Consider the following 23,617-nt stretch of genomic DNA (forward strand, 5'->3'; position numbering starts at 1 on the left):
GGGCGGGGAGGCTCTCCACCACTTCACAGACACGTGGGGGCTCACTTCAGGGTTCAGTTGCCTTTTTCTTCCTTTTTCCTTCTCCTTACAATATAATCCTTTTTTAAAAACATTTTATTTATTTATTTGACAGAGAGAGACAGCGAGAGAGAGAGAGAGAGAGAGAGAGAACACAGGCGGGGGGAGTGGTAGGGGGAGAAGCAGATCCACCGAGCAGAGAGCCCGATGCGGGGCTTGATCCCAGGACCCCGGGATCTTGACGTGAGCCGAAGGCAGAGGCTTAGCCATCTGAGCCCCCCAGGCACCTGTCCTTACAATATATTCTTAAGAAATAGCCATTTTTTTTTAAGATTTTACTTTTTTATTTGACAAGAATCACAAGTAGGCAGAGAGGCAGGCAGAGAGAGAGGAGGAAGCAGGCTCCCCGCGGAGCAGAGAGCCCGATGTGGGGCTCAATCCCAGGACCCTGAGATCATGACCTGAGCTGAAGGCAGAGGCTTAACCCACTGAGCCACCTAGGCGACCTAAGAGCCCCCCCCCCTTTTAAAAAAGATTTTATTTATTTATTTATTTATTTATTTATGAGCGAGGAGAAGGTCAGAGGGAGAAGCAGACTCCCCATGGAGCTGGGAGCCTATGCGGGACTTGATCCTGGAACTCTGGGATCAGGACCCAAGCCGAAGGCAGTCGTCCAACCAACTGAGCCACCCAGGCGTCCCAGAGTCCCCTTTAAAAAAAAAAAAGATTTTATTCATTTATTTGACAGAGAGAGAGAGATCACAAGCAGGCAGAGAGACAGGCAGAGAGAGAAGGAAGCAGCCTTCCCGCTGTGCAGAGAGCCTGATGCAGGGCTCGATCCCAGGACCCTGAGACCATGACCTGAGCCGAAGGCAGACGCTTAACCCACTGAGCCACCCAGGTGTCCCCCATTTTTTTAATGGCTTCTAATTCATCGTTCTTCTTCATTTTGTGGATGGTCCCATGGTCTAAGGGTTGCCCGGATTTCAAGCGGGTTTCTCTGCTTTTCCGACACCCCAGCATTCTTCCGAGCACGTGCTGGCTGGCAGGCAGGACCGGAGGGTCCAGGCTCCTGTTCCTCTGTCACCCCAGCCCTGGGATCCTCTCTGTAAACATGCAGATTTCTGAGCCCAGCCCAGCAGGTGGGGGAGCAGGGGAAATTAGGGATTCTTCAGAGAGTGAGGGTCTTTCTAGAAAGCGTCCTGCTGGGAGAGGGTGGCCTGAGAGCCCGGGGGGGGGGGCGGGATATAAAGGGTGTTCTGGGAGATGCTTGTGGTGTCCCGAGTGTCCTGGATCTTGGCTGTGGTCGCATGAAGCTACCTGGTTCGGAAAGTGTATGGAGCTTACACACACACACGCACACTCACACACGCGCACACTCACACGCACGCCCACTGGAAGGGTCGCATCAATGTCAATACCCTGGTTGGGACGCTGAACTCTGCTTTTGCAAAATGTGACCACTAGAGAGAAAGTGAACACGCTTTCGTACAACTGCAGGTGAATCGCCATCCTCCCTGTAAAACCTTCAGTCAAAAAGAGACACACTACCAGGATCCATGGTGCGTGGGCGTGCCCATACCCCGGAGAGGCTGGACCTGTGAGCTGCAGCTTCGGAGCAGTGACCTTGTGCAGTGAAATAAATGACTTTCCCTGCTCTCATCCTACCAGCCCTACAGAAAAAAAGGCGAGGCTAGCATTCGGGATGAAAAACAAAAAGGAGTGGGTCCAGGTGACTCAGGGAATGGCTTTCTTCGGGACCTGCGGTTTTCAGCGGCAGAGAAGCCATTCGGAAATTCCTGGAAGGAACGATCTTACTTGAAAACCTTTTCTTTTCTTGAAAACCAGCAGCAAAGCCAAGGACAGGCAAAGGAATGGAAGAAAACGGTTGCAAACAATTAGAATCGCTCCTCCCTTTTCCTCTGACCGTTCGCTGGCTAGTTCCATGCTTGTGCGTGTGTGCATGTGTGTGTGCACGTGCGTGTGTACACACACACACACAGATTACGGGCAGCCCCCCTCTTAACTCTGCGGGTACATTGCAACCTGTGCCCCTTTATCCTGAAATGCTTCTGCGGTAAGTTTTGAGGGTGAGGGGCGCCCTCTTGTGGTCACACTTTTTCTCCGCAGAAAGACTTCCTTCTGGATTCTAGAAACAAGCGCTTTGTTGGTCTGTGTTTTGCCAGTATTTTCTCCGCTTCGGAGCTGCGTTCAAAGTGCCAATACTTAAAATGCTAACGACCCCCTTGATCTTTTCTTTGTGTGTGTTTGTCACATTTCTGGGACTACCTAAGAGGTATCGGCCGGGCCCCAGATCACGAAGATTTCCCTCCTGGGTTTTCTTGGAGATGTTTCGAGTTTCTGATTTTCCACTCCTGCTCTCAGGTCTACGCTTGGCTGAGAAGCGATTGCACACACTGTATTACCGCGAACTCACCGATTGTGAGTAGACAGGCCCGTTCTTCTTCTTTTTTTTTTTTTTAATTAATTAATTTATTTATTTTACAGAAAGAGAGAGAGGTCACAAGTAGGCGGAGAGGCAGGCAGAGAGGGGGGGGGAAGCAGGCTCCCCACTGAGCAGAGAGCCTGATGTGGGGCTCGATCCCAGGACCCTGAGATCATGACCTGAACTGAAAGCAGAGGCTTAACCCACTGAGCCACCAGGTGTCCCAGACAGGCCGGTTCTTAAAAGGAAGCCCTGGAAGAATTTTCAAGTTGCCTTAAATGGAGCCTGTTAATTTAACGCAGTTGTAACCAGCTGCCCCCCCCCCTTGCACATCTCAGCTGCCAGGTGTAGCCCATTGGAGCTTCTCCGGACCCTGAGATGGCGGCTCACAGCCAGGAGCTGCCCACAGAGTCCCCAGGCCTGCCCAAGCCCCTCCTCAGGCACCCTGGGCCAGCCCCCAACCCCCAGCAGAAGCATCCAGCCTGGAATCTGGAAAAGGCTGGGGCTGGTCCCCCAAAGGGGGAGCTGGGAATGTGGGGAGGGTGTGGGGAGGGTGGGGGCTTCCCTGGGAGAGATGGTGGTGATGTAGGAACAACATTAGGGTTTGAAGCCAAGGGCCTCGAAAGAATTCTTGAGACGTTGGGGTGTAAAAAGGTGGTTTTATTAAAGCACAGGACACGACCCGAGGGCAGAAAGCACCGCACTGGGGTCATGAGGAGGGGCCCATGAGAGGGGGTTCGGGAGAGCATCAGTCTCTAAGGAATTTTGGAAGCCAGGTTTCCAGGACCCTGAGGGGGCTGTTGTTGGGAAAGGGTCATTTACTGTCTAGTGAGACCTTAGTCCTGAGACCCCTCAGATGCGTATTGGTGGGCCATACGATTGGGGTGTGATTGCCAACACGTATGGGGGATTTAAAGATAAAGGAAGTTTCCAAAGGAAAATTTTTAAAAACATTTATTTATTTATTTGACAGAGAGCAAGAGAGAGCGAGCGAGCGAGCGAGAGAGCACAAGCAGGGGAAGCAGGAGAGGGAAGGGAGAAGCAGGCTCCCTGCCCAGCACCGAGCCCTGTGTGGGTTCCGTTGTCCTGGGATCATCTCCTGAGCTGAAGGCAGCCCCTCCTGGGCCCCTGAGGAAGCAGACTTGCGGGATCCTGAAGTCAGGCTAGGACTACCGCCTGCTCTTAGCGGAGTGTCAAGGTTGAGGCAGTCGTGTCCCGGAGGAGTGTCACTTGCCCCTTGCCAAGCCCTTGTTCTCGTTTTTATTACCCGCGCCCTTCACGGACGCGGTTACCGTGTCTGTCCCCGCAGCGGTGACCTCAGACGGGGGTCACCGTGTCTGTCCCCCAGCAGCGACCTCAGATGCGGTTACCGTGTCTGTCCCCCAGCAGTGACCTCAGATGGGGTTACCGTGTCTCTCCCCTCAGTGGCGACCTCAGAGGCGGTCACCGTATCTCTCCCCGCTCCCCCCGCGGCGACCTCAGACGGGGTCACCGTGTCTGTACCCCAGCGGGGACCTCAGACGCGCTCGGGCAGGGATCGTCGTGTCCGCTCTGCACTTGCTCCGGCGCAGGGGCGGGACGGACGCCTCCGGGCACCCGCTGGGGCAGCCGCGAGCGGTCCCCGAGGCCGCCCCGACGACCCGACACCCGCGGCGCATGCGGGACGAGGCCGCACCCGCCGGGAAGAAATCGGCGCGCAGAGAAATGCACAGAGCAGGACGCAGCTCTGGGGGAAACCGGAGGCGCCCCCGGAGAAAAGGCGCAGCGGCGCGGACGCACCCTCACAGCCGCGCGCTGGAGCCGAAAGTGCGGGGAAACGAGCGTTCACTACACTGCGGGAGGGCTCAGTGGCCACGCCCCGACCACGCCCCCGGGCCGGGTTCCCGGGGAGGGAGGCGGGTCCAGTCTTAACCACGCCCCAAGTGTCATTCTGGCTTCAGACCCGCCCGAAGGGGGCGGATCCAGGGACTGGACCCAGTCGCGTTCCAGAGGACGGGGGGAACTAGCATCTCTCTGCTCGCCGATTGGAGGACGCATCTCGCCCCGCCCATCACTGATGCTCCTCCAATCCCGATACCCGCTTGCTTCCTTTTCCGCTCCCGGCCACCTCCGAACCGGTAGCGGAAGCGTCGACCGGGCCGCGGGAAGGGGAGGCTGTTGCCCTTCGCCCGGGCCGTCCGCCTTTCCCAGGGGTCCACGGCGGGGCCCGGCCCCGCGCCTGCTCGACGGCCGAGGCTGGGTAAAAGGGCGAGCCCAGCCCGGTTGGAGGCCCCTGGGACGGGGCGGGGCGGGGCGGGGCGCTCCCCGGCCCCCCGGGCGCTGGGGCCCGGCCGAGCCCAGGCTGCGGGAAGGGCGGGTACGGGGGCTGCAGGCCGGCTTCGGGGGCTCGCAGCGGGGCGCGGCCGCACGGTCCCTGCGTCCGGCAGGCCGACGAGGGCTGCGTCAGGCGCCGGTTGCTGTCGGTGCGTCCGCGCACGATCGCGGGCATCGTCGCGGTCCAGTCCCGGAGCCCTGACTGCGGGCGCGGGGGGACGCGCGCTCGTGACCGGGGCTTCGGCCAAGTGAAGGTCGGGCGAGCCGGGGGCTCCCCCCCGAGGACGCCGTCCCCCCGCGGGCGACGTTCGGCAGCGCGGGAAGACACTGCGGGGCTGACCCCTGGGTTCCGGGGGCGCTGCTGGCGCGGGGGGTGCGGGCTGGGGCTCGGCGCCATCCCCGGAGACGCGCGCCCCGTCGGTGGGAGTACTGTGTGGCGGGTGCGGTCTCCTGGAGAAGGGGTTGTCCGGATCCGGCTATTTCCTGGGTCTCAAGGAGGCAGCCGGGCTGTTAGTGCAGCCGCTGTTCCACGAAGTAATTTTCAAACGGAAGTGCGGAGGGGATGCGTGGTTCCAACAGGGACTGTGTTTGCTGCAGGCGTTTGCACAGATAAACTGCACCGAAAGCAAACCAGGAGCCGTCTGGTGTTCCCCGGCCTCCCTGCCGGGAGCCATTCCTATTTTTTTTTTCTTTTTAATATTTTACTTATATGTATATATTTATATTCTATAAAATTATGTTAAATATACATTTATATTTTTTATATTTATTTTATTTATTTACTTGACAGAGAGATCACAAGTAGGCAGAGAGAGAGGAGGAAGCAGGCTCGGCGCTGAGCAGAGAGCTGGACGCGGGGCTGGATCCCGAGCCGCAGGCGGAGGCTTAGCCCTCCGGGCCAACCAGGCGCGCCTGGAGGGAGCCATCCTAATTCGGCCTGTACCCACCCTTTTAGTCCATGTTTGTGTAGGGCCATTATTCCCCTGCGTGTGTGTATGTGCCCCTATACACATACACCTACAAAAAATTACACATAATTTTTTGGTATTTTTCTTAACTACTATAATGGAATCCTATATCCATCATCAGCTTTTTTTTTTTTTTTCTTTTCCTTCAAGGGGATTTTTCAGATTTAGTGGTTTTTTTTGTTTGTTTTTTAGTTTAAATTCAGTTAGTTAACAGATAGTGTATGACTAGTTTCAGAGGTGGAGGTCAGGGATTCATCCGTCTCCTACAATACCCAGTGAGCCCTCCTTCATGTCCATCCGATTTAGTGTTGATAATACATCAGGGTTTCTCAAACTCACTGCCTCCCTGGCCCCTGCCCTCCAGATACCCGTAGCAGTCCCACTGGTGACAACCAGAATTGTCTCCAGGTGTTGCCAGTGTCCCTGGAGGGCAAATTCACACGAGGTGGAGTCCCAGCCGTACACGGAGGTGTGGTTAGGTCCTTACCCCTGCCCTATGCACGACATGACTTACTTAACTGCTGTCTTGGTGGTGGTGTTTCAGTCTGTTTTTCCAGAGTTTTACTTTTGCACATACTGCCCATCCTTGCTCGGGAATCCTGCCAGAGGGGTCCAGGCGAAGAACCGCACCATTTGGCGACTCTAATTAGGAAGCTGCATGCTTACAAGTCTCGATTTCTCTGGAACGCTCACGTGACTTGAGCAGCCGTGCGAGAATATGCCCCTTGAGAACAGTGGGGCAAAGTGCAGCCCCACATGGTGTCCTGTGAAAACCAGGTCTCCTTCCCCACCAGTCCCTAGTCGCTTAGCCGGGCCCCTGCAAAGCCACTCAAACCCCCAGTTGTTTGTATGGATTTTCAGAGCGCGGCACACACGACTCCGTGTTCTTTCAGCCCTAGGACACGATTAGTGTGTGCATTGTAAATTCAGTGTCAACTGCCAGACTGTCCTTGGAGCGGCCTGCAAGGCCTGGGAAGAGCTGTTTTTACCCGACGTTGGCCAAGACTTGGAAGTACCGTCACTCTCGAGTTCATGGTCACACGGAAGGGTTGACTCAGTGGTCACTGGGGTGGCTGTTCGAATTATTCACTGAAGCCCCTGTCTCTTTGGAAGCTGCCTTCTTTGGCAAGATTCCCTGGCCGGGTTTTGCAGAACTCACTTGTCAAGAAGATTTGCTGCTTCTGTCATTTTTAGGCACACTTATTTTTTCCAGTGATTTCTCAGAATTCATTCTTGCAAGTCTCTGTGTTCCCCACAAGCTGTGATTTTTGTGGTGTTTTCTTTCAGCCGTGTGTGCTGTCCCACGTGGTAGCCACAGGAGGCCGTTTCAAAAAATGGCATTTTTATTTCAAGAGTTCAGTGTATTTTTTTTTAACTGCTCTACTGAAATATGAAGTGTAAAATTCAGTGGCTTTTAGCATCCACAGAATTCCACAACCATGGCCACAACTTGAGAATCTTTTTATCACTTCCAAAAGAAGCTCTGTACCCTTTAGCTACTACCACCCTCTCTCCCTGTCCCCCAGCCCCAGCCCTAAGCGACTACGCATCTATTTTCTGTCCAAAGATTTCCCTCTTTGGGTTATTTTGTGTGAAGAGTCATACAATATGTGGTCTTCTGTGATGGGCTTCTTTCATAAACTTTTCAAGGTTTATCCACACTGTAGCATGGATCTTTTTTAGACTGAATGACAGGGCGCCTGGATGGCTCAGTCGGTGAAGCATCTGCCTTCGGCTCAGGTCCTGCGTCAGCCTCCCTGCTCAGTGGGAAATCTGCTGCTCCCTTTCCCTCTGCCCTCCCCGCGTGTGCTCCCCTCCCTGCTCAGGCTCTCTCTCGCTGTCTCTCTCAAATAAATGAATAAAGTGGGGAAAAAAAAAAAGACTGGATGATATTCCAGGGCATGATTGGACCATTTTTTTTCATGCCCTCACCTGCCAGTGGACATGCTGACTGCTTCTACCTTCTGGCTGTTGTGAGCAATGCTACTGCGAACATTTGTGTACAAGTATACTTTTGAGTTTTCAGTTCCTTTGTTAGATGCTGTTGACGAAGCAGCAGGACCGGAATGGAGTCACTTGTGCCAAGCCCATGTCATCACACAGGTGTAACAGCTGACGGAACTACAGTTCAGCCTCTCCCAGGAACGCAAGCTCCACCCGGCAGCTGGGAGTCTCCTGGCTGGGTGAACTTTCTGATAGGCCCCTTATGTCCCTGAAAGGCGACCTTACCTGAAACCAGGTCCACTCTGCTAGTAACTTCCTTGTGTCTCTCCCCCTTTCCATGAAAACCTTCCATTTTGTACAGCTCTCCAGAGCTCCTATTTGCTAAGATGACAGGTTGCCTCATTCAGGAGTCATTAAATAAGGCCAATAAAAGCTTTAAAACTTACTCAGATAACTTGTGTTTTTCAACAATACCTAGGAGTGGAATGTCTGGGTCATATGGAAACTGTTTCTTTGTATGAGGAGCCACAGGTCCCTGTTTGCCAGAGCTGTACTGTTTCTCATTTGCACTAACAGTGAAGATTCTGATTTTCTATATCATTGTGGATACTTGTTACTATCTTTTTTATTCTAACCATCCTAATGGATGGCAAAGTGATATATCTACGTGTGGGTTTCTTTTTTAAAGATTTTATTTAGCTTACTTGAGAGAGAAGAGAGATCACAGAGGGAGAGGGAGAAGCCAACTCCCATTTGAGCAGGGAGCCCGTTGTGGGGCTCGATCCAGGACCCTGAGATCATGACCTGAGCAGAAGGCAGAGGACCAACTGCCTGAGCCACCCAGGTGTCCCCTCTGTGGTTTTCCTGGTGGCTGATGATGTACAGCATCTTTTCATGTGCTGACGGGCCCCTCTGGATATCCTGGGAGAAATGTCATTCACATCCTTTGCCTCTTCTGGTTGGATGACTTACCCTTCTGTTACTGATTGTGGGAGTTCTTTATGTATATTAGAAATAATTCCCTTGTCAGGAATATAATTTGCAAATACTTGCTTCTGGTCTGTGGATTGTCTTTTCGCTTTCTTGAATATGTAAACACATCCCCAGGCCTGCCCCCAGCCCCCCAGGCACCAGAACCAGGAAGAGGCTGGGGCTGGTCCTCAGAGGGGGAAGTGGGGAGTGTGCAGGGGGAAGGAGGCTATGGTAGGGGCTTCCCTGGGAGTGATGGCACTCACAGCTGTGTGAGACCTGGGGGAGGCCGCAGGAGGGATGGGCCCTCACAGTCCCTCCCTGTTCACATTGGGATATATTATTTACTACATATGCTGTTTCTTAATACGGTTTTTTGGTGGTTGTTGCTCACCACTGGAATCTAAGAAGGATGAAGGCAAGGAATTTTTTTTTAATATTTTATTTATTTATTTGACAGAGAGAGATCACCAGTAGATGGAGAGGCAGGCAGAGAGAGAGAGAGGGAAGCAGGCTGCCTGCTGAGCAGAGACCTGATGCGCAACGGGACTTGATCCCAGGACCCTGAGATCATGACCTGAGCTGAAGGCAGAGGCTTAACCCACTGAGCCACCCAGGTGCCCCAGTATACTCATTTTTGAGTAACAATTTGAGTAACAGCGTCGTTAAGAATGGTTCTGGGGGTATTCGGATTGAGAGGGACTTTTTATTGGCAATGGATTGCCACCCCAAAATCCATTAACTCTAAAAGGATACCTCCGTGGTGGTTTGGGCAGATTGACGTATTGTACTATTTATTAAGAAAAGTTAATTGCAGGGGCGCCTGGGTGGCTCAGTGGGTTAAGCCTCTGCCTTCAGCTCAGGTTATGATCTTAGGGTTCTGGGATCGAGCCCCGCATCGGGCTCTCTGCTCAGCCTCCCCTTCCCTCTCTGCCTGCCTCTCTGCCTACTTGTGATCTCTGTCTCTCTGTGTCAAATGAATAAATAAAATCCTTTTTTAAAAAGTAAAAAAAAAATTAAGAGGAAAAGTTAATCGCAGAAATAGTGTGTATGAAATAATCTCACTTGCATTTAAAAACAATCAAAAGGCCACGGGAAAAGTTCTCAAGACCAGTCACCTATTCCTGAGACACGCCCATAGCCACGCCTGGGGAGGAGCCAGGCCACGAGCCACGCCCACAGCGTGTTCTAGCCGCGCCCACGGGCTGTTTGTTTACCCAGACCTAGACGTCAGGATTCGGTCCTGAGCCTCTCAGCGTTCCTGGTGGGCGGGGAGTAGAGTGTTTCCGCGCGGTGATTGGAGGATGCGGCCCGGCCCGCCCCGCCCAGCTCTGAGGTTCTGCCTATCCCGATCCCCGGAAGCCTCTCCCCTCTCGACCCCGGAGCCGGAAGTGACGGCGGCCGCTCGAGGCTCGGGTGTCCCGCGGCCACGGGCCCGGGCGCGCGGGCGGTACCGGCAGAGCCCGGTCGGAGGCTGGGGCGGGCTTTCAGGGTACCGGGACGGGTCTTTTCGGCAGCGAGCCCGGCGCAGCCCCGCGGAGGAGGCGCGGGAGGCCGGGGGCTCTCGGCCCGGGCGGGTGCGTCCCTTGCGCGTCCGCGTACCGGCCCGGGCGCAGGGCACCGCGGAGGAGACGTGGCGGCCGCCGAAGTCCCGGCGACCCGCAGGCGCCTCCGCCGGAACCGGAAGGCGCTTCAGACGGGAGGGGATCAGCGGGGGCGGGGCCGTCTCCGGGGCGTGCTCAGCCGAGCCCCGCCGAGGCCGGTGCGGGGCGAGGGTCCGGGGCTGGGGACGCGCTCGGGGCCCCGTGTCCTGTGGGCCTGACCGAGCCCGAACGCTGTCGGGGAGACGAGGCATAGCGCGGAGCCAGCGGGGCGCCGTGACCCCGGCCTGGAGGCTCGCGGTTAGGCCGGGGGCCTGATGCGGGCCTCGATCCCGCGACCCTGGGAGAAGGCAGATGCTGAACCGACGGAGCCAGCCGGGCGCCTCCACAGACTTCACTTTTTAGGGTGGTTTTAGATTTATAGGAGATTCGATCAGAAAGTACTGCTTTCCCACCGCCCTACCCGGCCTTCCCTCTGCTGTGAACATCCGCGCGCCCCGTCACTCGTTCCCGGGGTGCCGAGCCGATGCTGATCGGTTATTAACGGAAGCCCTGCGGACGTGTGGGTTCGGACGGATGTGCGACGTGTCTCCGCCACTGCGGTATCCGCGTGGTTTGCCCTCCAGGTCCCCGCCCCCCGCCTGTCCACGCGCCCCAAACCACCAGTCTGCGTGCCGGCTCCCTGGTTTCGCAGAGCTGGAATCGGAGGATTGGCCTTTCTCGGTCGTATGCGCTTCAGATTCCTGCGTGTCTTCTCGTCGTGGCTTGGTAGTTTGTTCCTTTTCGGGGCCGAGTAGTATTCCCCTGCCCGCCCGTCCCACAGTTCTTTCTCCATGCACCTCGCAAGGGGCATCGCGACCGTCCCAGGGTTTGGCAGTGAGGCCCGAAGCTGCTGTCTGCGGCCCGGGGCGAGGCCTCTGTGCGGACACGGGCTCCGCTCCTTTGGTGAGCACCGAGGAGCACGGCGGCGGGGTCGCGGGGAAGAGCCTGTCCGGTCGTGTGGGAGGTCATCGGAGTGACTGCGGAGTGGCTGACCAGCTTCGAGGCTGCGTCTCCTCCTCCTCCTCGCTGGCGCTTGGGGACGCTGGCGTCATTCCAGCCGCGGGGGGCTGGTGGCTCTTTGTTGCTTTCATCCCCGTCCCTGACGGCAGGGGAGGGGGGGCATCTCTCTGTGTGTCTTTCGCCTTCCTGCGTCTTGGGCGAGGAGTCTGTTCGGATCCTCTGCCTGCTGATGGAGTCCGTTTTCCTGTTGGTGACCCTTAAGGATTCTCCCTGTGTTTTTAGTCCACGTCCCTATCAGCACGTACCTCTGGCGTGCATTCCCTCCAGCCTCCGGCCTGCCTTTCCTCTCTCCCCCCGTGCCCATCCCACAGACCTGGAGGTTTTGAGTGAATTCTGGCCATCAGTTCTGTCTCTCCTGGACCGTGGGGTCGGGGGCAGGTGCAGGAGGCCCTGCCGGGCTGCTGGGGCGGGGCCAGGGCTTGGATCGCACTTGGGACGCAGCTGGCAGTTGGCTTTTCAGGGGGTCTGTGTACCTGGGGAAGGCAGGGCAGGCTGGAGGGGCAAGGGAGTCAGCTGGGGGTTCTGGGTCGGCAGACGCAGGGTCCGAGCCCGGGAAGGCCCACGGACCGGGATGGTGCGCAGCAAGGGGAGCTCTGCCCTCCCTCGGACCCAGGGCTCATGGGGACACACTCCCTCTGAAGCTCCAGGGGGGCCGTCCTGGGTCTGATAAGAACACCGGGCACCAGATAGAGACCCGCCCTCTCCAATGTGATGTCCTCTTAACTGGTGACCTCTGCAGAGGCTCTGGTTCCGGGGAAGGTCACGGGCTCACACAGCAGAAGCTTAGCAGGTGCGCCTCCCGTTTCACGCCGCGGAGGGGAGACCCTTGCCGGTGATGACGAGGGGGGCAGGCTTGGAGGACCGAGCACGGGGCCCTCCCTGTCGGGGACGGTGGGACCCTGGATGTTGGGGGTGGGAGTCCGGGCCAGAGGGAGGAGTGGAGGGGGACAGGGGAGGGTATGTGACAGAGGCCAGACAGGAAGTCGGTCAGGCAGCCGGGAGGGGCTGCCCCAGGAGAGCAGCAGAAGCAGGGTTAGGGGAGTCTTTGCCGATGGGTCAGGACCAGGTCTCCTGAGCCCCGAGGGTGGCGGCCCTGTGCTCCTGGCAGACCTGAGGCAGGTGAGGGTCTGCGGAACGGAGGCTGGAGGCGTCGAAGCCCCTCCTCGGTCTCCTCCCTTTGTCCTCCCATCTGGACACTCCCACAGTCACTTACGGTCCCTGGGCCCAATTCCCACGTTTGAGAGGAGCAGCTCTCAGCCCGCACGGGGTCCGTGACCTCTTCCCCAGGTTCCATTAACTTATCCAGAACTCAGAGAAGCACGTTTCCCAGTCAGCTCAGGGCTGTGAATCAGCAGCCGCGTGACGAGACGAGCTGGGTAGGGCGAGGTCCCACACAATGGCACTTCTGTCCCCGCGGAGGTGGCTTGGCAGCAGGGTGGAGCATCCTGGCTCCCATGGGGGAAAGCTGTCGAAATAGAAATGCCAAAAACCCGTCATCCCGGCTTTTCCTGGAGGCTTCGTTGCATAGTCCTGATCGACTAAGTCTCAGGGCTTTGGTGGCCTCGCGACCCCCGCCCCGGCCCCCTCCAGATTGAGGAAAGTTCTCCTGGCAGCCGACCCCATCCTCAGGTGACAGAAGGGCTTTCCAAAAAATCAGCTCATTAGCCTAATAAGACAACACTGTCAACCTTCTAGGAAATTCCAAGGGCTTTAGGAGCTGTGGGCCACCGGCCGCGGACAAGACCACATATATATGAGGGCTATGTTTTGGTCCCCTGATGAATAAAATGCATATATATGTATTTTTAAGTGTATTTATTTTATTTAAGTTCCCTCTACACCCGTCGTGGTGCTTGAACTCAGGACCCTGGGACCATGACCTGAGCTGAAGGCAGATGCTTCACCAACTGAGCCACCCGGCGCCCACAACGCCTGTTTCTTACGAATCAGGATCCCATGCGTGCGTGTGGACTCCCTGATTGGCCGTGCTTCGTTGACCCAGTATGTGGTCCCGATGGAATTTATTCTTCTCTCTGGCCTTTTGCAACCTGAAGCTCTCATCGCTTTGATCCTGTCATACCCACACTTGGTAACTGCTGTGGCCCGAAGGTCCGTGTCCCCCCAGATCCCCGTGTTGAATTGTGACCCCCAGGGGGACGGTGTCGGGAGGGTGGGGCCCCAGGAAGGGCATTAACACCTGGTAAGTGATCCCAGAGAACTCCCTCACACCGGCCACCGCACGGCGATGGGCATCAACTAGGAAGCGGACCCTCACCAGACATGAGGCCACCTGAGCCTTGATCTTGGACTCCCAAGCTCCCAACAGTCTGTCTGAAGCCCCCCGTCTGCAGCATTCTGTGATAGTGGCCGGAGAGGACTGAGACCGGACCCACCTCTCCAATGGGGAAAGTCCGTGTGCCCGTCTGCCCCACGTGGAGCTGCTGCACGAGGCAGAGCCGAGCCCGGTGGCCGGACGGACCTGGACTTGCGCCTCCCACCTGGGCTGTGCCGCTCGCTCTTGAACCCAAATCTTAGTCTCCCCTTTGCAGGGCGTACAGGCTCAGTTGTGTCCCCCACAATTCCTATGTGGAAGCCCTCACCCCCCAGGACCTCAGAGTGTGGCCTTACTTGGAGAAGGGGTCTTTAGAGAGTGATTACAGTACAACGAGGCAGTTCCTGTGGGCTCTCATCTGATCTGACTGGTGTCCTTAGAAGACAAAGAGGATAGGGTACACCTTGGCTCCCAGGTCAGGGGTGCACAGAGGCATGGGAGGGGCCGTCCGCCCGCCAGTGGGGGCCTCCGGAAAACCAGCCCCGTCCACACCTTGGACTCCGGGTCTCCAGAACCATGACAAGTGTCTGCTGTTGAAGTTGTTCTGTCCATGGGATTCTGTGTTGGTGGCCCAGGCTGACCACTTGTTCTGGCTTATTACAGAAGTTGAAGGTGCCCGCCTGTGCCCGGTTGCCACCCCATGGCCTCATGGCCGCCCAGCAAGGTGCCTCATTTACAAGCCTGGGCTCCACTTTTCACATTAAACCTACTTCCCCGGGCTGGGGACGGCTCTGAGGTTGGGTCTGATTGGTGGCCGGTAGATCAGTGTTACACACAGAACTCCAGAAAGCACACTCCCCAGAGGGGCCGCAGGACGATGGGGGCATCCCGGCGTTGCTACTGTCCAGTCCTGCAGCGATCCGGCTGCTGACGTCCCCAGATGGGTGCCCAGAGCAGGTCCCTGGGCTTGGTGGTGTGGGCGTGTAGGCATCGTCCCACCACGGGGTGGGGGGTGCTTCGTGGTTGTGTCAGGCTGGCTGGACAAAAGCCCCAGCGCCCCGCTGGCTGGTGTCTGACATGCGGAGGGAGTTATTTTACGGGGGGGGGGGCGCAATCCCGGAGCCCCACTCCTGAGTTCATTGGCCTTCTGGCCTAGTCAGCAGCCAGTTCACTCCGAGCTAATCTGCCAGATGGGGACATTGTGGTCCCTCCATGGGCTGTGCATGCCCTGAGTGTGGTGGCCTTGAGGGCTGGGGGGGCCTGGGACCCCCTCTCCCTGCCCGCCCAGCGCCTCGTGCTTCCGCAAGGAGGGAACGCAGAAGTTGGACAGTTGCCGGTTTCTCTGGAGCTGGTCACAGGTGAGGGCAAAATCAACCCCTCCTTCCTCAAAAGGACCTCTTTTCCTCCAAAGATGCAGGTGCCTCCTTCTGAGGCCTGGAGATGGGCAGCCAGCCAGGGCTGGGCCCCGCTTCCCTCCCATCTTGGAGCCGCACGGCGGTGGAAGGAGTGCCCTGCCTGGACATGGAGGGTCTCGCTCAGACTTGTCCCTGCCCACGTGCTGGGCCACGTCCTGGTGGGGAACCCAGACAGGAGCCCAGGGGCCTCCATGGCTGGAGTGTTGCCTCCAGGCCCCCAGTGTCCTCGGCCCCTGGGGGACCCAGACAGGTCTGGATGCAGCTGGTCGAGCCCCTGGCTGAGGCAGAATGCCACATTCGGTTTCCTAGCAGGTGTCAGAGCAACCTTTATTCATTTTATTTTTTAAAATATTTTATTCATCTATTATCAGAGAGAGCACGCACATGGGCGGCGGAGAAGGGGCAGAGGGAGAGGGAATCCCCAGCAGACTCCATGCCACGGGGCTCGATCTCACATCCCTGAGACGGTGACCTGAGCTGAGATCAAGAGCCACTCAGGTGCCCAGAGCCTGGAGAGACCACGCAGGGAAGGCTCTGAGGCCCGTGGGGTGTGGCAGGACTGGGTGTCCTCCCCGGAACCGCCCCCCCGGTGGAGTTGCTGGGCTCTTTCCAGGCAGCCTCTCCGTAGGAGTGCGTAGGAGACCCACAGGAACCCGGCATCGCCTGGTAAGGCCATCACGCCCCATGTCACCCAGGCCACGGTCTCTCCGCGCCGGCACTGCCCACACCGATGCCAGCAGCCCCCCAGGAGCGACAACCACGAGTGTCTCCTGGGGGCAGGCTCACCCCGTGAGAATAGCTGCCACGATTCTCACAGGCAGGGGCCAGGGTGAGGCGCTCAGGGGCAATAGCCCAGGGTCCTGTCCTTAGGGAAGCACAGGGCACAGCATCCTCCCGACTCCAGGGCCCCGTGTGAACCACGAGCTGTGTCCATATGGGTGTGGCCCCTCCCTGCCGCTCCAAAGTCAGACTTGCCCTTACCTGGTCCCTGGAATCCAGGGTTTCAGCCCCAGGTTGGGGAAGGATGTGGGATTTTTTGCCGTGGCCTCCCATATCCCACATCTTCCCACAGGATCGGGGCATCAGTGCCTCTGACCTCCCGGGGTCTCCGAGGAGAGCAGAGGACATGGGGGCAGGTGAGCACTCCTGGACTGCACGTACCGGCCAGGCTCTCTGCTGTCCCCACTTAGGAGGACACCTGTCCTGTTGGATCAGGGCTCCCTCCTCTGACCTCCCTCTGTCACCTCCTTAAAAGCCCATCTGCAAATACAGCCATGCTGGGGTCGGGACTTGAATAAGGGAATGTCGGGAGTGGAATTGCTGGGTCCTGTCGCCACTCTGTCTCTGACTTCTACGCGGAAAGAACTGTTTCCCGAAGGGTCGCACCGTTTATACACTCACAGCAGCCGTGTGCAATGTGCTCCAGCTTCTCCGTGTCCTGGTCAGCACTTGTTATCATCAGTCTTTTTGATAATACCCTTCCCAGGGCGTGTGAAGGAGTGTGTTATAATTTCGCATTTCCCTAATGAAAAATGATGGTGAGCGTTTCTTCATCTGCTTATTAGCAATTTGTATGTCTTCTTAGGAGACATATCTATTAACATCTAGTGCCCATTTTTCATTTGTTTAGGTCTTTCTATTTTTAAAAAGTTTTTGAAGATTCATTTGAGAGAGAGAGAAAAAAAAAGCACATGAGCTGAGGGAGAGGCAGAGGGAGAGAATCTCAGGCAGACGCCCCGCTGAGTGTGGAGCCCGACGCAGGGCTGGACCCCACGACCCTGAGATCACGACCTGAGCCGAAACCAAGAGTTGGACACCCAACTGACCGGGCCATCCATGCACCCCTGTTTGGGTCTTTTTATTGTTAAGTGTTGTTACTTTTTTCTAAGACCATAAGTATATATTTTTTGGTCCACTTTATTTATTTTAGAGTGGAAGAAACAACTTAAAATCAAGGAGGCAGGGGCACCTGGCTGGCCCAGGCAGTAGAGCTTGGGACTCTTGATCTCAGGGTCATGAGTTTGAGACCCATGTTGGGTGCAGAGTTTGCTTAGGGAAGAAAAAGTCAAGGAGCCAACTTCTAAACAGGATATTCTTGGAAAAAAGTTGTTCGGTGGCGTGCAAATGGTAAGATTCACCATGGGTCAGGTCCTGTCCTTTGCTGTTGGAGAAATCGGTACCAGAAGTTAGGAAAGACGCAAAGGAGCAGGAGAGACGTGTGAGAGACATGGCTTTTGTTCAAGAGGTGTCGTATGTCAGGAGAAAGTCTGTGAAAAGCATGAATTGGGAGGAAACAAACACAAAATTTTCCAGTCAGAGGCCTGCTGGCAACTCCTTCTGGCTTGCCGCTGCATGTTTTCTGGGGCTGTGCCCCGCACCCTGAGATCAGCCACAGACAGTCCACGTGGACAGACCTGGCTGTGTCCCAACACAACTTGGACCAAAGCAGGCTGTGGGTCGGATTTGGCCTGCAGGCCAGCCTTTGACCTAACGCAGAGGTCTTTTTCTGAGTTCACCACAAGTGAGCATCTCCACAACATTCCTTGGACTGAATGAATCTTCGAAAGAGAAATCAGGAGTAAAGAGTGACCCAAAAGCCAAGCTCTGGGATAGTCATGAATGTGTTGATTCCTCCTGGTGAACCACCCACACACCCAGGGTTGGGGAGCTTTGCCCCAGGGCACAGGCAGGGTACAGGCCCCCGGTGCCCCAGCAACAGCTGGGTGGGGACCCCGCAACCACCATTCCTCCCTTGTCAGCAGGTGCAGCGGGGGCCCGTGTGGCATGGGGAGCCCCGGAAGAAGCCCGGATCTCTTGAGAGCCGGTCACCATACACCCCTCGGCACAAACCTGCTCAGGGGACTGAGCCACCAGGCAGCCCTGTTTTCCACTTTCATTTTTTTAAATTTTTTTAAAAAGATTTTTATTATTTATTTGACAGACAGAGATCACAAGTAGGCAGAGAGAGAGAGAGAGAGAGAGAGAGAGAGGAGGAAGCAGGCTCCCTGCTGAGCAGAGAGCCCGATGCGGGGCTCGATCCCAGGACCCTGAGATCATGACCTGAGCCGAAGGCAGCGGCTTAACCACTGAGCCCCCCAGGCGCCCCCCGTTTTCCACTTTTAATGCCGCATCTTGCATTGACCCCACCCTCCCTGTGCTGAGGGCACAAGGCTGTCCCATTGTGTCTCATCCGTTGTTGTGCACAGAGTCCTGGTCCAAAGGAGTACACAGGCATTGTGAGACACCATCTGTTCTCATTGTCTCCCTCTGACTCACTGGTGAGCGAGGGACCCCCCCACCCCTAGGTCACGGGGACAACCAACATGCGGCACCCAGCACTGGGCAGATGAGACCCGAAGTCATTTATTCGCCACATGAACCCAGAGTCTGGGAGCAGGACCTCACAGGCGCCTTGGGCCACACAGGCGATGCACTTGGGGACAGAGTGACCACAGGGGCTGCGGGAGGTAGGCTTCACAGGGACAAGGCAGTGGTGGCCCTGGTTCCTGGGGAGGATGAATTTGGCTCTCAGAATGATTCTGAGGCTGCAGGGGGAGAAGCAGGAGCTGTGACCCACCCCTGGGGAGGGGGCTTTGGGCTGGGGGACTTGGTGGCCGGAGCAGAGTTGGGGCCTGGGCCCCTGCTCGCGGCTGAGTGACGTTCCCGCGGGTGGCGGTGGTGGCTGTGCTGTGTACCTTCTTTCATTGGCCTTCAGCGTGGGAATCCCGCCACAGCGGACACTGGCGAGCATCTGTTGAAACCCCGTTTCCAGCTGCTGTGGGTGTGCACCTCCCCCTGCGATCGCGGGGTCACAGGGTCATTTTAGGTCCCAGCGCTGGAGGAGCCACCGCACGTTTCCGCAGCGCTGCGCCCCGTCCCGCTTCCGCCAGCCCCCCCCCCCCCCACCATTCCGGTCGCTCCCCGACGTGCGCTCCCGGCCCTTGATTTCCCGGATTCTGATGCTGCCGCATCTGGGGCCCCTCAGGGGTCACCAGTGACACACCGGACAGCTTGTCCACAGCACACCTCTTACATGCAAACCAGCCAATCGAGCCCGCGCCCCTCCCCTCCTCTATGGGGCTTTCACCGGGGCCACGGTCCCCCGCTGCTACAGCCCAGACTGGCTGCCCTTGCGCAGGCTAGCCCGCCCTCAGCCTGCACCCCTGCCCCGCCTCTCTCTTCCCGAGGGAACCACAGTGAACGCTCTTGCCCGCACTCCCCCCCTTTCTCCCTGTCTCCCAATGGCCGCAGGTGCTCCCCTTGCGTGGCCATGTGTGGCCGGCAGCCGCGAGGGACGGATGACCTTCTCTTGGTAAGTTTGTGCGGAGACGGCCGGTGAGCAGATCAGGGCGGGGATGGTTCCTCAGGGCATTCGCTGTTGAGTCATAGGTCCCACACCTGACAGTGATGTCACATTCTGTGTCAACAGAGGAGCAGGCTCCCCCCTGAGCAGGAAGCTGGAGGTGGGACTCGATCCCAGGACCCCAGGATCATGACCAGACCCAAAGGCAGCCGCTCAACTGACTGAGCCACCCAGGAGCCCCTCTAATCTCTCCTTGTAAAATCACCAGTCGGATGGGCGAAGGGCCCACCCTATGGCCACATTGTACCTTAATTACCTCTTTATTTTTCTTCTAATTTTTAATTTTTTAAAAAATTATTTATTTATTTATTTATTTGACAGAGAGAGAGAGAGAGATCACAAGTAGGCAGAGAGGCAGGCAGGGAGAGAGAGAGGAGGAAGCAGGATCCCTGCTGAGCAGAAAGCCCGACGCGGGACTCGATCCCAGGACCCTGAGATCATGACTTGAGCCGAAGGCAGCGGCTTAACCCACTGAGCCACCCAGGCGCCCTCTTTTAATTTTTTAAAATATTTTATTTACTTATTTGACACAGAGAGAGCACAGGCAGGGAGAGTAGCAGAGGGAGAGGGAGAGGGAGAAGCAGGCTCCTCGATCAGCAAGGAGCCCGATGCCGGGCTTGATCCCAGAATCCTGGGATCACGATCTGAGCCGAAGGCAGATGCTCAACTGACTGAGCCCCCCAGCAGCCTCATGAATGACCTCTTTGAAGACCCTGTCCCCAAGTAATTGTCACATTTTTGAGGTCCTGGAGGTCAGGACTTCCACATAGAAGGTGGGACACAATTCATTCCCATAACACTATACTAATGCTAAGACTTAGAGAAGTGCACACCCACAAATTGAAATCAATTGTAGAGTCTAATATTTACAGAATAAGAAGCCAGATAACGTGTGGCTTGTGTTCGATCTTGGTTAGGACGACCATCCCTAGAGAATATTTTGGGGATAATTAAAGTAAATATAGATTTAGACTAAATATAAAGAAATGATCATTTTCTTACTGATGATAATGAAGTGTTGTCTATGTAGGTTTTTTTAGTGTGTGTTTTTTTTAAACTTGACAGAAAGAGAGAGAGTGAGCCAGAAAGCAAAAGCGGGGGAGTGGCAGAACATGAGGGAGAAGCAAACTCTCCACTGAGCAGGGAGCCCCATGTGGGACTCGATCCCAGGACCCTGGGATCATGACCTGAGCTGGAGGCAGATGTTTAACTTAGCCACCCGGGTGCCCCCATCTCCCAGTTTTGATTTCACACTGAGTCTGGAAGAGGTTCTCAAGCCTGCGTGGGTCCCTTGGCATTTTGTTATAGGTGTAAGGGCAAATCCCATCCAGACCGAGACTTTTCATTCTCTCTTTTAAAAGTAAGGAAACAGATTTCTCCCTCCCCATCTCCTCCCGGTTTTTTTGTTTGTTTGTTTGTTTTTTTTGTTGTTGTTGTTTTAGCATTTTCTTTAGAGAACTTGTGTTTATAAACCCTTTATCTGTCCTTTGAAATGTAAGTAAACCTCCAGAAAATCCAGGAGTCTTTGCTGGGAGCTATCACTTCGCAATGCAATCATCCAGGTGGGGGTTTCCTCCAGTTTGTAGGGAGGGTGGGAGCCTAACCTGCTGTGGGGACCCCTCTCTCAGTTGCAAAACTACCTGTCATAAAGATAAGAGAAGTTTGTTGTTGTTGTTTTTTAAAAAAGATTTTATTTACTTATTTATTTGACAGAGAGAGAGATCACAAGTAGGCAGAGAGGCACTCAGAGAGAGGGAAGCAGGCTCCCGCCCAGCAGAGAGCCTGATGCGGGATCGGTCCCAGGACCCTAAGATCATGACCTGAGCTGAAGGCAGAGGCTTAACCCATTGAGCCACCCAGGTGCCCAGAAGTTTTTTTTTTTTTTTTTTTTTCCCTTTGCATAAAGCTGATTAATACCAAGGGTCACCCAACTCCCAGGTGGCTTGAGGAGGCACGATTGTATGACCAAGGCTGTTGGTTTCTGTCCTGTTAAGACTGGTGATGCTCAGCTTGAGACCATGTATGTCATGGTTTGCCTCTGCTTGGCTATGTAAGTGAAGGAGATTTCTTTGTCTTTGCAATCTCTTAGAGGACTGCCTTGGACGCAGGTCATGTTCTGGTTTAGTGCTGATTCAGAAATAAAACTTTTTCCTTTCTCTTCTGGCTTTGTGAGGGATTTTCCAGGCTGGCAGGAGGTTCTGTATTCAATTATATTTCCCCAACAGAGAGCAATATTTGAATAGACAGAGTTTGGAAATAAGCCCAGCATATATTTGGAGAGAACTGGTTGAACAATTTCTATCCATTTCCACCCCTTTAGGAAGATCACAAAAATCACTAAGATGAGAAGCTGTAGGATTTACTTTTAATGGAATCAAAAAAGCAAAGCCTACTGCAATGTGTTTACGCTGTTACTTTTTTATAACAAAGAAAACAAAACTGGTAAGTGAACTCGTTACTTTTTACATAAACACTGACCAGATGTACAAGAAACCCAATTGCTGATACTCCCAGCAAGTCTTAGGTTTCTAAATCTGTCTATGTGACACTATAAATAGTTTATAATTCAAATGGGATTTATTTTTAACTGGAAGTCCCTTTTCTATATGGGAAATCATTCTCAAATATGTTCCTCTTTTTACAAAAGAAACAACAGGACCCAAATGGAGTCACTGGTGCCGAGTCCTCTCTCAGCACTTAACACCCAATCAGACTGCAGTTTTGGCTTCTTCCAGTCACCGTGATTGCCTGGTCAGCACCAGTGAGATAATCCGCCGGACAGACCCGCTTTCCCCCCAAAGGAAGGTGGCCTTGCCCGAAACAATCCAGCTGTTGCTAGAAACTTCTTTTTCCCCACCCCCTTCTGCCTATAAAAGCTTTCTGTTACATAGCTCGTTGGAGCTCCTTTCCATCTGCTAAGACTGGAGGTCGCCTGATTCGTGAATCATTAAATAAAACCAATTACCTATTCAAATGTTCTCAGATGAATTTCGTTTTTAACGCTCAGAACACTCATTTTTATGGAGGCGAATGACAGCTTTCTGCAAAACAGAGAAAACGAATTTTTATAATTGCGTTTGTAGGTAGAACGGTCAAGGACACCCACCGGAGTTGATACCTTCTCTGTCCAAAACTGGGGGATCTATTTTGAAACGGGCGGTCCTGTTAAACGCTGCTGGGGGGTCTATTGAGAGTTTCCGGTCCCACAAAAATGATTTCAGCTTTCACTGCTTTTAAATCTGTTGAAATAGGCATTCATTCGATTGCCTTCAAGATATCACAGCCTTTTATGCTGCAGAATTCTCTAGGGATACACCCAGAAACGAACCCCAAAAACATTTCCTTGTATGGTGTGAAGACTTAAAATCACGAGGGCATCCCTAAAAGAATCCCGCAAAAAAAAAAAAAAAAAAAAAAGTCGGAAGGACACGGAGGAGGCCGTGTCTACGCACACGTCGCGTTCCAACGCTCAGCTCAGAACACCATGAACTTTTCACTTTCGCCGCCGGCCACGGCGGGGCTCCGGGAACGCGCTCCCTCCCCGGACGGAAATAGAGACACTGTAGCGCCTGTGCGCCCCGCAGCCAATCGCGGGCCCGACGGGCGGCGCGCGCTCCGCCAGCGCCAATCGCGATCCTTTCAAAACAACTTATGTAACCGCGTGGTCTCGCCGGCTCCAGCCCGGCTTCGGGGTCGGACCCGCGTCTCCCAGACCGCAGGGCCCCAGAACCCCCCAAACGCTTTCAGGGCCTTCCAGTCTCGCGGTCCTGGCTGTAACGGGGTAAAGGCACATCTGACCCCAAATTCTGGGGTCCCGGGCCAGGCTGCAGAGCCGGGGTCCCTCCTCCCCGGGGTGGGCGGAGGAGGGGGCGGTTTGCGGACCTCAGGCCCCAGAGGTGGGGACCCGGAGCGAGCTCGGGGGGCCCCCAACCCCCACGGCTGTCCACCCGCCGGCCCCGCCCAGCGCGCAGTGACGTCACCGGCGAGGATCTTTGTTCCTGAACAAAAGGCCCACCTGAACGCTGACCTTGCCCCCAGGCCAACCCTTGACCCTAGGGTTCAGCAGCCCCTCCGGTCCGCCCCCTCCCGTCCCGGCTCCCAACGAGGGAAGCTCGCGGGTACACGGAGTCAGGACTCCAAGGTCCAGGGGGAAGACGCAGGCGCCCGCAGGTCCGAGCGCCGGGAGCGGGTTCGGCTCCGAGCGCACGCCCGGAGGCCGCGTGTGTCCGAGCGGCTTGTCACTCAG

The 23,617-nt window shown here is 55.6% G+C and overlaps 1 long non-coding RNA gene across 1 annotated transcript; it reads left to right on the plus strand.

Moving 5' to 3' along the window:
* The first annotated feature begins 18,301 nt into the window (after positions 1-18,301).
* Positions 18,302-22,367, plus strand: LOC106003689. The gene is made up of 4 exons (XR_001176329.2): positions 18,302-18,475; positions 19,260-19,320; positions 21,692-21,813; positions 22,019-22,367. It is a non-coding gene; the product is annotated as an uncharacterized LOC106003689 (long non-coding RNA).
* Positions 22,368-23,617: the final 1,250 nt, after the last annotated feature.

This window comes from Mustela putorius, unplaced genomic scaffold (assembly GCF_011764305.1).
Source record: "Mustela putorius furo isolate JIRA1106 unplaced genomic scaffold, ASM1176430v1.1 tig00000095_pilon_pilon_pilon, whole genome shotgun sequence".
Classification (NCBI taxonomy): Eukaryota; Metazoa; Chordata; class Mammalia; order Carnivora; family Mustelidae; genus Mustela; species Mustela putorius.